General features: G+C 38.8%; 1 protein-coding gene across 1 annotated transcript in view; it reads right to left on the reverse strand.

Moving 5' to 3' along the window:
* Positions 1-2,789, reverse strand: part of LOC141770621 (protocadherin-16-like) — an 89,557-nt gene extending 86,768 nt beyond the window's left edge. Inside the window, exon 1 of the mRNA XM_074640337.1 lies at positions 2,295-2,789. The gene's annotated coding sequence lies outside the window, so the exon portion shown is untranslated. The remainder of the gene's footprint in view (positions 1-2,294) is intronic.
* Between the last annotated feature and the right edge of the window lie 11,092 nt (positions 2,790-13,881).

The following is a 13,881-nucleotide window of genomic DNA, read 5'->3' on the forward strand; positions in this document are numbered from 1 at the left end:
TTTTCAACACCGACAGGCCAAGAGGGCCAATAGTAGCAGGCTATGTAAAATGAGCTCCTAATTCCATGTCATGATTCCAGTTAACTCAAAGAAAACTTCTGAGGTTTCGAGAACATGCCAGGCTGCCTGAGGCTCAATGGAGCCATAATGGAAACCACAGACAGAACTGCAGATTGACTGGACATGAGGATGACAGGCTTAGCACAAAGCAAACTAAAAAGCCCTGAATGGTTGCCAGACTATTGCCTCTCACAAGTGCAGCGTTTCTGTGCCCTGCATTAGTCTTTGAAACGTCAGTCCCTCGGCATGTAAAAAAGCCAGGGAAAACCATCAGATACACATGCACATCCTGGCCATAACAAACACGGTATTAGGAAAACACACCGGCTCCTTTTTCACGATAAGCTGAAAGTTTCCGAGGCTCCGTGACAAGAAGGATCATCTCTTTCCCACAGCAAGAGCAGCATGGGTTGGTTCAGCTGTTTGTGTAAGATGTTCCAGATAAAAAAAACACACACCTTATGTCTTTGAAGATGACACCATGTGATATTGCGATGGGGGTACTAGTGGTTGCATCATTAAAAACACATGTGCATCAAGTTACAGTAGCAGGGGTGCAAGGAGAGTTTGGACAACATTACTAAATCTAAGGTCAAAGTTCACCTCATATGTGGACAGTCATAAATATTTCTATTAAAAACTTTGAGGGTTTCCTGCTTTCAGCATTGATGTTGATTATTTATCGCTCACAAATGATGAAAAAAAAGAAATCATCGCCTTCTGGCACGGCACCCTCAAACGCCACGGTTGATGTAGACTTTGACTTATTTCACTGATGACGACACTGCAAGGAGATGTGTAAAACCGCAGTGACTGCAGCCAAGCAATTTTAAGAAATATAAGGCAGCAAGAAACTCCCTGGGTGGTGTTGGTGTGGCTGTCCTGGGAGAAACATATCTTATGCTTTTCATTCCTTTTTAGGAGTCTGGAACTCTAGCTTCATCAACAGCATATGCAAGCTACAAAGTTTTGAGACTAGTGAAATGATTACTTCATGCACTGCACTAGAGGTTTATGACATAATCCTTGGATTGTTATAAAAGCCGTGGAGGTCCACATTTCGGTGGTTTTATCCATCAGCGCTGCTTTTTTGTTTGTTTTCTCTGTGAGTTATGATTTATAACTCAACCCAGCCTTAAAAGTGGCACACATTAGAATAAGGCTTTAGATGGCAATTATTACAAAAATGTTAAATTTGCCCAAAAAATATGCATATGGATGGATAATTTCATAGATGGGTAGATGGATGAAAAACACTGACAATTAAATAATAATATAAAAAACTTTAGTTGTAAGGATATGGTTCTGGTCAATTAGCCATAATTATTATAATAAGTATTAAATATTCAGTTGTCTGGCAGCAGCAATGTAACTGAACATTTCTTAACTTAACAATTGTAGAAGTGTCACTCAAATGAAACCAAAAGCAGGACTGCTCCTCAAACTGATGACTGGTGGGGAGTAATAAAGAGAGGAGGAGCCTGCACTCCTTGTGTCTAAAGTCAAAAAGAGGCTGCATAATTACGCAGAGCACCATGGCAACCATCACACTCACAACTAAAGTGCGCGCTGATGGAACCCAGTGGAGACTTAATTCATGTATTAATTGAGGGAAAGGAACACCTATTCACGGTCAATGAACACGAGTCTGCCAACACAAGAACTGTGGGCGACATGTGGACAATCATTTGGTATGTGTTCCTCTGGAGGAACCGGGAGGCACAAAGGCGCAGCAGCAGCAGCAGCAGCACTAGGAGGACAATGAAATAACTCCATAGGTTGACCAATTTGAGAGGAATGTCTCAGAGGGGTTAAAAAAAGTGCGACCTGTGAGTTAACATACTTCAAAGTATGCGCACAAGCTGCGCCTGTTCTGTGCAATACTGTACAGTAAAAAATCACGGCAAAGTCCTATTAGATGCACAAGTGAAAGAACATTTCATGCTCGAACTTAGATAATATCCTTTATCAACGGAGAGCAGTAAAGATTGAATGGAAAAGATTGAGGATGAAAGCTGGAAACTAACACACCAAAAGAAAAACGTTGCCTAACAACATCGTAAGTCATCCACTAGAAAGTATCCAGCGCAGGCAGGAGATCAGCCAGTGAGTTGTAAAGTGTGTTTAACATTAAAGTGAGGTTATTATGGATGACCTGCACTGATGGACAACTCCATGGCATCAGGTTACTTGTGGAGTGAGGAGATGTGTGACATGCTGTGATGGATACTCACATTCATCTGTTGCTCTGCTGTTTTTAAGAGAAGACAAGCCGAGTATCCAGATATCCAGATTCTTCTCAGTATTCCCTTATGAAGTCCAAAGTGAAAGTTACATCCATTTCAGGACTTCATGTTTCCTTTGCCAGTGGTTGTAGGTTAGAGATCCCTCCTCGTTGGACGCAATTTATTTCTTTGCCAAAGTCCTTTTTTTAGTTCTTTCCGATCTCCTCCCAGACGAAACGATTCAAAGTCTAATTGCAAACTTGCGCCTGGTAAAACTTTGCTGTCGTCCTCTTCTAGTAGACCTTATCAACTTATCGGCATCCACTGTCTGTCTGTGTATGTGTGCGTATGTGTGTGTGCGTGTGCGTGTGTGTTGTCTCCAGACTGCTGCAGCACGCTGACTGGAACCAAACAGTGTGTTGGGCAGATCGGTGTGGACGTCCCTCTCCTAATTTAATGTATTCAACACGTGACGGACTGAGAGCAACCTCCTGCTCCTCTCTTCTTCTCTCCAGCGCTGCTGCTGCTGCTGCTGCTGCTGCCTCGAGGAGCCACACCGACTGCAGAGAGGCAGGACAGATTATTGCTGAACTTTGGTGCCACCATCCTATGCAAAAGGGAAGTGTAATTCAGTAACAGCACTTGCAGTGCTCCAGAGTTGCTACATGGGTTTAAATAATTTGGAATGCTGTGATAAAGTTTGTGAAAGTCTAGAAAGTGTCCAAAAGTTTGGATCTGTCGCAATATGCACATGAACAAACATTTCCGTGGTTTTAAACAGGCTGGAGTGGAGCTATGAAATGTTAAGCATCACAGATTTTATATGCCAAAACAGTTATGTACATTCTATATTTTTAAAATATTAAAGGTACAATTGTTTGTTTCTTTATTGAAAAATTAAAAAGATACAATATATAATTTGCAAGGGGATGTGAAAGAGAATTGCCTAAATACCCTCCAAGGGCTTGAAAAGTGGCATTCCCCAGGCAACATATTACATGAAATAATAACAGTAATGTAAAATACACAATTTGTATGTATCTATGAATAATGTTAGACATAGTTTGGCAAAGTACTTGACACCAATGCATCCCATGAACACCCATCTGTTATGCAAATATCAAGAAGACTCATTCTTAATTCACTGTCAAAACTAACTCAACAAACTTAGAGCCAATGCTCATGTGAAATGGAGTGGCGTTTCCATAAGGCAAGAAAGATAAATAGAAAATAGAGAGAAAATAACCTAATAGGCTAATAAAAAATAAATAAATCAAGCAATAATCATGATAAAAATGTATTCAATTCAATTGAAAAATTGATAACATTGATAACAACCAGCCACTAGATGCCATTTATCTGTTTTTTTCCACACTAACTGGCAACTTCATCACTGATGACTCAGAGATACCATGTGATACCAACATCATTATACTATTGGCTCACAAGCCTTGTTAGAAGAGGGAATCAAATGTCAGATATCTTCCACAGAGATAAATAAAACATTAATTTTGAACCCGTCAACATTTTTAAAAAGATTAATTCACAATCATAATTATTTGTAGGAAAGGACATCTTTTTATTTGGCACCTTTCTAAAAGCTCTGTGGATGTTTTTTTTTAATTATCCGTAAAAAATGTTATCCATATAACCTTTAACATTCTTTTGGAAAAGAAGAATACAGCACATACAGACTCATTTTTACATGAACAATGAGATTGAAGGTGAATTTCAAGAACACAATTTGTCATTGTTAAGGGTAGCTAGCACTGGATATTAGGGGCAAATCTATCAAAAATAGGATATATGTTTATCATATACAGTTGTTTATACCTTCAGGCTATTGGGTGCATTTGTGCAGCTCACCTCACCTACATGTAATAGCTTTGACAAAACAACCTCAACAAATCAACAACATCATAAGGAAGCTATCAAACAGACACATTTTTTCCTTCAGATGTTGGAAGTCAAGAAACATCCTGGGGGTATTTTTTATCTAAGTTTAGAGAAGAGACAATGCCCATAACATTTCCTCACATCTTGTGACTCTTTAAAGAAGCGTCGCCTACATCTCCAGTCAACTCCCAAATGGAGCTCAGCTTTTATCTCTAATACTGTTGGAGCTGTAAACCATGCTTTATAGTCAATCACTGAAAGCTCTGAAAGTTATTAACGCCTTGTCACTTTGCATTTAGAAGTTAGGGACAAGAGAACAACAGAGTGGCCCCGCTGTGTCAACAAATCCTATTTAATGTGAAGGAACAGTTGACATAAGTGGGGTGAATGCATGCAACTGATCATCTTGCTTTCATTCACAGTTTGTTGTTTTGTAGGTTTATTGATCTTTGTTGTTATCATCATTAAAGAAACATAATTTAAAAATGGACACACCCTTGGCAAAACAAAATAAAGTCATATGATTTATGATAAAATATTATTATCCACATATAGTGACAGTATTTAGTCAGTATGAATATACTGACAGTGTTTTTCTGTTTGTGCTGATTAGGAATACTAAAACTTTTGGAGAAAGAAGTTGGGTCAGTGTCATCCCTGTCACAGTTCAATATTTTTGCTGGCTAAACCTTTTCCCCCCCATGCAACCTAGTTATGTCTCCCCACTCTCAGTCTGTGAACTGCTATATCACCAAGTAGAATGAGCTCCAGCGCTGGCAGCTACTCATTATTACTGTGACAGCAGAGCAGAGGAGGCAAATTCACACATGCACACACACACACACACACACACACACATGTGCCAATCCACACGTTCGTACATTCACATGGACACACAATCACAAAGTCAGATGACATTGATTTTTTTTTGCTAAGTCAGAACAGCCTACAGCTTTATATCTGCAGGGAAAACCATCATCTGTATTATCTGTCCCTTACATGTTTTAATGTTGCTTATGTGAGTTAAACAGCACGTTGTACACAAAATAATGTTTAAATATTGCATGAAATTAAGTAAAAAGACCAAGATATGGAGTCATAAGAGGTGTCTAAGCAGACTACTAAAATGTAGATATATTGGAGTTGCATTTCTCTTCTTAGATAGCATGTAGCTGTTTCATATTATCAACAGAACTATCTGTGTAGTGTGTCACGGTTTGTGTTTTTTTAAGCAAAGAAAACAATAAATTCATTTTATTTCAAATATCCTTTGTTTATTAATGTTGTGCAAATATGTAAAAAAAAAAAAAAAAAAAAGATGAGAGAAACAGTGCCTGTTGACAAGACAATGGATTGTCAAATATCCTGTTGACAGCATACTACTCAGACAAAATATTCACTTGACGGAATTGTCGAATTTGATAAACGATGAAAGATGAACTGATGTACTGAAACTAAATGTAAAAATGTCAACCTGATGCATTTGTGTATGGCTTTAAAACAACAACAAGCAGATTAGGTATTGTATGGTGGATAAATTGCATCAAAACATCAGAGGAGCATCTGTTGCTCATTTCAGCACTTGAGTTCCATACAAAAGTACAACTTTGGTTTCAAGCTCAGATTTTGCTCCACATTTGCATTCATTTTACCCAAGGTCCTTTCACACTTTCAATGAATTTTTCATGTATTTTTTCCATGCACAAGACTGTCCAATACATATAGAGTTCAGTGTCTCATCCTCACTGGTTGAGCGCATCTTGACTGCTCCTGTGAGTCAAAAAGTGAGTGAAAAAAGCAAGGTGCAGTTGGTGGCTAAATATGCAATTTTACTTTGAGGTTAGATGCTGTCCACATCACAAGGTTGTGGTCTTAGTCATTTTTCTGTGATGGCTATTTTAGTGACATTTGACCATGGATTAGAGGGGAAACCACAGAGCTTGGCTCCTTTAGTCGTGCTGAAAGTCCGTGGAAGAAATAATAAACAGATCGAGTTTAATCAAGATTAAAGCTAAGTGTGTGACGGGCCGCTTTGCCAGAAGAATTAATTTCAGCCAGAACAAAAGTGCATCCAACCCGATGCAATGAAATGAGATTAAATAAGTAATTAATGAGGCGGCCATGCATAATACACTGGGAAGCTGAATAGGATTCACCATCCTACCTAATTATGATTTTCATGAGATCTTTTTCTTGTCATTAAATTAGTAGTTTGCTTATGTACAGCAGCTGAAGTCTGTGTTGTGTTTGTTACACTCGCATGGTTTTTATTGTTTCCATTTGCAAGTGTGCCTTAGGTAACAAAAAAAAACTTTAAATGTTTGATGCTTTTTAGAGCATGTGTAAATATGAATCTTATCAAGACTTAGAAAACAAAGTTACAGAAACAGAGCATGACCTCACCCCATTGTGCAGATACAGTGAACATATTTGGCTTCAGTTTATTATCTGTTATCAAGACAATATAACGAATAACAAAGATGATTAAACTTAAGCACAACTTGAACAAACATGCTCTTCTTCTGTGTTTGCTAATTTTACTACTTTTTTCTGATATTAAATTGCTCAAAAAATTTTAAAAACAGTAATAAATGAAATTTAATATGTACACATTACTAGTTACCTAAACCAAAAGAGCATGCATCGTATAAATTATAGGTTTCTATAAGGTGGACTGTGTAGAATATCTGATGGAGAAACCAGAGTGGTGTTTTGGGGGGGTTGGGCATGTGCTTGAGCAGAAGTCTAATGTGAACCTTTATTGAGACAAAACACTAACCAGAAGCACTAGAGGACCATTTCCCCCAGATTGCTGTGCATTTGAGGAAATATGAGCTTTGCTTTATTGAATGTTACTTTTGAAAGAATGTGCTTCACACACTTGATGAATGAGAAGACCTGAGATCAGTTCTTCATCAAGTTAAAGAGTATTTCAGTTACAATGTATTAAAACACACTTTATATCTGTGTGTATCAATTGTATGTGTCCCCATACTCTAGACTTACACTGTGTGATCCTTTCCAAAGGATATTAGGTATTAAGTGCACAGGTGGTTTTCATTTGGTTAAGAAAAATTCAGGGAGTACTAGCTCTTTGTCATCTTCTGGTTAATCATGATGTAAAAGCTCTTTTATAGGTTTCTGTTTAGTGTTACCACTGCTTCCTGACTCCAAATATCGCAACAATAAATCTTTCATGTAATGAAAGAAAATCTAAATTCTTTGTGATACCCTAGCCTGGACCCTGAAATCAAGGCCCACAGACTCATTATATATCAAATAATATGATATTCATAATCTAAATTTGCTGTAGGACAAAAAACAGACAGTCTCCATCTACCATGGTGGTATAGTGAGTTAGTACAGTATATGATGATGATAGTCCCAATAAATTCTCCTTTTCTGCACTGAGGGACACACAAGAGGCCAGACCAAGTAAATTAACAGTCTATTAAACTAAATGGTTGGTTTGATTTACTCCATGTCCGATATCTATTTCATATTGCCTGCAGATGCATTTGAAAACATGAGAAGGACATATCCATATACATGTATTTGAAAGATCTCTCTTCTTTCTGCAGAGGTGATCCTGCCATCACCGTAGGTCAAATCTCCCTGTGACGCCAGCCTAACAACTTTATTATTTTCTGTCTGAGCTACCAGGGAAAGGGCATATGTGTTTCCTTTGCGCTCACAACTCTTCACTCGCGGTTTTCTTTGAATTATAAACTGTGGTCCCCACACTGTACCAGAAGACAAAGGGAAGCGATATAGTTTCATTTTCTTAGTATTTTCATTGCAAAACAGAATAGAAAGTCAGAGAAAACGGCACAGTGGTGCATTGCACATTTGTGGAATCTCACCCAAGCGGCAAAACATAGTTGTAGGAGGACTGTGCTCTTCCTCGACACTTAGACGAGCATATCGTCTGCAGCGGACAGAATGCTCACTTTCGTTGCTGGATTCTGGATATAGCCTGCTAACGCTAAATGAATACTAGATAACATTACAATCCAACTATTCTTTACTTCCCTGGAGTCAATGATCACGAGCTGATAGCCTACCGGAACAGCACCACTCTGTCATTGCAACTCAAATTGTGTAAATTTGCCCGACTAACTTAGAACATTACTGTCGGCAAAATACCTCAACTCATTAAATCCATGCTCTACTTTATATCCACAGTGGTTATGTCAAAGCAAGCCACTAATACACCTATTTGGAAATGACCTCCGCTAAGTGTATTTCACCAGTGTTTCTGACCGCAATTAGCCACGACCTGGGTGCGTCTGTTTTGTCTCGTGAACCAGAGTGTATTTCTCTGGTGTTTCTGACCGTAAGTAGCTGCGACTTGGGTGTGTGACGCAGCTATGCCATGGGCAGGTGTATTGCTCAGGACCCAAGGAGGCGCAGTGGCCAGCGTGAAGTTGTTTGTATGAGTGTTTCTCGAGAAAGCTGTCAGCTGTCAGCAGCAACACCACAGGCCAAGCATTCAGCCCGTTCTGAACAGGCATGTTTTGAACGGGCACTGCACTAGTAAACACAAAGCAGGGCTCGGCTGACAAAGACCCAGTCTGCTCTGAAAATTCTTGTGTGTATTAAAAAGGCGAAAAACAGTCTGACTAACCACAACAATATTGTTGCCAGTAAGTTGCCTGCGACTCTTTTGTTTTTCTCCTACATATTGTATGTAGATGGGCCAAATCTGTCTATCTACTGCACAATAGCAATATGGGAAAAATCTGTTTAATACTGCTGCAAAACAGCCATGGACTAACGCACCCTGTATTCCTGGGCCCATTCAGATGTTTGTTGATTTATCTTTTATAATTTTTGCTTTTAATTTGTCAAACTTGGAGAACTTACATCAAGGCTTTTTGAGGGCAAGCTGGTACACTTCAATACATAATGGATCATTGATTAATGAAAATAATGAACAAAGCAAGTATATCCAATGGTGGTTTTTATGTTTCTTTAACCTTTCCTCAGACTCTAGGCTTATACAGCTGTAATGTTTAAAGACCCTGACATTACAGGATTGAAGGAGCCTTCAAGGTTGGCACATGGTGTTATGGTTACACTTTAGTGGAGTCTGAGAGAGTAATGGGACACAATATGCTGAATAACCAACCTGAAATAACTGTATTTTAATCCTGTGACCTTAACTGTTATTAATAGTGTCTCTATTGTCCTGGTTCTCAACAAAAATAAAGCCTAACTGGATGGACCAAAGGATCGTATGAACCCACATGTAAAGTTTTTGACAACAGTCTCAGGAGAAGTAAAAAAAAAAAAAGAAAAAATTGAATTTATCAGAAAATCAATAAAACTGCCATTTTCCCTCAAGCCATGCAGCAATGAGCTTTTCTTGTGACTACAGGAGTGGAATTGAACTCTGCTAAAAGATCCAGAGAGCTTGATAATAAATTGAGCATGTCAGCAAAGGGATTTGTCTTGTTGGAAAATGCAGCTCTAATGTGATTTGGAAATTAAACCTTGGGCGCTTCTGCTTTTTAAAATCAATATAAATGTATTCCATTGCTCCAAACCTGAGTATTTATATTCACAGTAAGCATCCAAATTTATGAATATGTAATATTTTTTATCCTTCAGATTCCATTGCTTCTAAATACCGCACAGCATCAGATCTGCCTCGGGCTCTCGTTCAGTTAACAGCCGTCTGGCTTATAACAATGACACCCACTTCAGAAAAACCAAATCGTTCGGGCTGTCCACTGTGAATGCCTTCTAATTAATACACTATCAATCACACGCTCGAGCATGTCGTTCTCCTGCGGGACGAAATTCCTCAGACATTGTAGGGAGTCTGAGTAATTCTGATGGAGATCACTTTTATTCTCCAGGAATGCGATCTGTTGTTGAGGAAAGGAATGCACAGCATTGAGAGGCATGCCCTGGAATTCCCAAAACAATTAAATTGTTCAAGCAAACGTTTCTTTGAGGAAAAAAAAAGAAAGATCCACTAATCCCATTACTCCACACTTCACAATGCTGTCACTTGAGAAAGTTTAGAAACTGTTGACTCGACTTGGTCCGTCATTTTGAAACACACCATAGCAATAAGCCTTGGCATTAAAGTGAACAATCACTGTCAGGGTCAGAACAGAGCAACCTGGGCGAATTCCTTCTTCTCTTCAGAATCACTGAACTCTGACATGTCCTGACCACACTAGCAGATCACAACCAACATGACTAAAAAAGGGAGCTCATTCAAATCATCAGATGGAGTGACAGAATAACTGAAATAATATATAACCGTGGAAACTATTTTACTCTGCCATGAGTCAGTTGCTGTGATCATTTTCTTTGGCAGATGTGAAGTTTTCGGTTGGTTCCACAGGAAACATGCTGACCCACACCCTTCTATCAACAATAAATTATATTCCTATGGCGGGGAGAGCAAAAGTCATCTTATTTCACAGTTTCCTCTCAAATTGTCAATCAACTTCAACACACAGACAAAAGATAATCAATACTCCCTGCATGAGTTAACAGGAAAAAACAGAACTATGAATGTCCATGTATAGTTAACCTCTTTAAATCAGGCCCATATGGGGAAGCAGATCTAATACAAACGGTGGCTATGGTGTCAGTCTCATTATGCTCCACATGAACTAGAGGTTGCCAAGGTTCCTCTGAGCAATGCTATTACATAGACGGTCCAAGCACCGATTTTCTTGTTAAAGGCATCAGCGGGATGTTTTATTTTATTTTACACTGTGGTTATGCTTTCACAATAAGGATATATGTGCAAAGAATGTTGTTTTGCCAGTTAGTATTTGGGGCTAAGGCATCAGCCCTCAAGGCTGCCAACTTCACCAACAATTTGTCACATGATCCATATGGTCATGCTCGTGAGCAAACATTTACATAACAAGAAACAGGACTGAATAGTTAGAAATGCTGAACAGTTCCTCATGGAGATGCAAATACAAAACAGCTTTCTGAATGACGTGCATAAACCAGTTCAAAACATAAAACCGAGAATTTCTGTTACTCAAATAAGAAAAACATCTCTTCAACAGCAACGTGGAAGCTCTAGATCTTATTAGATCATAACGGAGAAGCTTCAGTCTTATTACTTTGCAGGGTTTCAGTTCAGAAAACAGGGTTGCCTCATTGCAGTGTTTTTGAGAATGTGTTTGCTTTGAGCATCTCTTAAGGGAGTAATTAACTCCACCAAATGTCCTTGATGGGTACTTCATTTGTCCTCAAAGTTTTGCCATGGTCAATTTATATATCTTTGTAATGACACTGGCTGTTTTTCCCTGCACAATTAAGTATGAAGCCTGTATTGAGTCAAAACTGGGTTGTTTTCCTCCCAAAAAAATTTGTGGATCCTGGCATCCACAGAATCACTACCAGGTGCACAGCTGAAGAGAGGATTGCTATTGTCATAATCATTCAGCTACAGCCAGAAACCTCAACAGGAATATGGGATAAGATGTCAAGTGTATCTGGCCATTTGTCTGAGGAAGTGTGCGCTGGAAATACGCATCTTTTTGGACAATTAAGTAAAGGCCATCCCTCAGCAGCTCCTGTCGGCCGGGAGAACTACACATCCTCTGGGTTTTCTAGACTCCCTCTAGCCTGGTAGGGTCAACATCCGACTCTATGGTCCGATACACTTACTATATGTCTGCTCATCCTTTGACTGTCATAAATTTTCAGTAATTCAAATTCCACAAGTGTCAAATGTGCACGTGTTCACAGGTTTTCATTTGGATTAAATATAAAAATCAGAACTGAATAATAAGGCTAAAATAAAATACTATCATATAAGATGAACAAATGATCATATTTAGTTTATATTTCTTTATTTTACATGATTTTAGGTGTGGAAAGGGCAATATTTGTCCTATATACAAAAATACTAGTAGGCAGGTAAAAACCCTAATGAAACAGTTTCTCATAGACTATAGACGAAAATACTACTCAGATTATCTTTTGATAATAAAGTTTCTCAAAAGGGCACAATAACAGCAAACATCCAGCAAATATAAATATTCACTGAGCGATAACATTCATTTATATGAAGAAAAAACAACATCAGATCTTATCAGGTTCCTTGGTGCTCCTGAATGATTAACTGTTCGATAAATAGCATAAAAACAAATGACTCTCTATGGGCTTCAATGTCTCTGCTGTATTTGTCCTTGGGGCAAAGCCTTCAAATTAGAAAGACTTATATTGTGCACTGGCCAGGCTCAGCTGTTAAATGTAGGGATCTTACCTCATATTCACACTGTGAGAATTTCAGGATTATAGCGACTTCAAAGGGCAATAACACGCAGCTGTGACCATGTACATCCATTATCTGAAGTCTGGACAGCTGGTCAGTTTTGATATATGACTTCAAATCACCCAAGTGAAAACGGCTATAGCATCCAACACGTCCTGTTGTGTAAAATAAGCCCATCTTGGGAAACATAATAAATGCTTGTCAGGAGTTTAGGAACAAAGCTAAATAGTAAAGTCATAGAAATCCATAGCACACTCGAGAAGAGGGATGGAGTACAAAGGTGATGGGGAGTAAATCTCATATATAAATGACCCATGGGAAGATCCTACATCCTACATGTCATGTTTCAGTGTTAGTCATGCACAGATGTTTGAGACGAGAGCTGCTATGATACTGTCAAAGCCATATGTGCTTTGGTTTGAACAAACACTATAATCAGAAGCACTCTATAAACCAGCTGCCGAGCCCACAACTAAAAATACACAGGCAAGGTTTCACATCAGAAATTACAGATACATATACCGGTATAATCATTTTAATGGTGAAATAAATTATTCTATAACCTCAGATATAGTAAATAGCCACATCCCGTTTCTACCCTTTGATGATTGGGTGAGGTTTTGAACCCAAATCCTCTTCCTGAAGCACAGGGAGTTATTTTATTCTCTGACTCATCAGTTCAGGAACCTGGAGACAACGCCTGTAGCCAAATAATTAACAAATGGCGAGGCTGTCGTAAGAGATATAGTAGTTGTATGATCAAAGAAGGGTGGGAGAGGCTTTTGATGCAAGATGGGAGACAGCCCGTGGCTTCGGCATGTCAGTAAGGTCATAGACTAGTTACCAGTGTAGGATCAATTCTTTCAAGGCTGAAACCCTTTCAGAGCATTTTTAATTCAACTGAAAAAATGAGAAGCAAAAGTAGACACTCAACAAATGTTTAATTTAGTTCGAGGCTCAATTTTGTATTCACATGCACACCACTTCCCCCACAGTCAAACAGCATACAAATCAGATAAGAGAGTCTCAATGATCAACTGAGAAAACCAAAGAAAACTAACTGCTAAACCAGATTAGAATAGTCTGTTCCCTGGAACCCCATACCTGAAACAAGTTACAGTTCTTGTTCTACTCTTCCAGTCCAGCTCCTGCACACTGGAAGTTACTGTCCAATTATTCCAAGAGAACACTATAAACAAATAAGAAATGCTAAACCTGCCTGACATTTCTCTATAGCACTTTCTTATTGGAGCTTATTGGTGGCAGCATCTTTCTTCCTAACAGCTTCCTCCATCTCTTTATGGGGATCTCCAGCCACTCCCAGGCTAGCTCAAGATGTGATCCCTCCAGTGTCTCCTGGGTCTTCTTTTTGGCCTCTCCTTAATTGGTTCTACCCAAAACACCTGCCAGAAAAATCTTGCAATCTTACAGATGCCA

This window comes from Sebastes fasciatus, chromosome 7 (genome assembly GCF_043250625.1).
Source record: "Sebastes fasciatus isolate fSebFas1 chromosome 7, fSebFas1.pri, whole genome shotgun sequence".
In the NCBI taxonomy this organism is placed as follows: Eukaryota; Metazoa; Chordata; class Actinopteri; order Perciformes; family Sebastidae; genus Sebastes; species Sebastes fasciatus.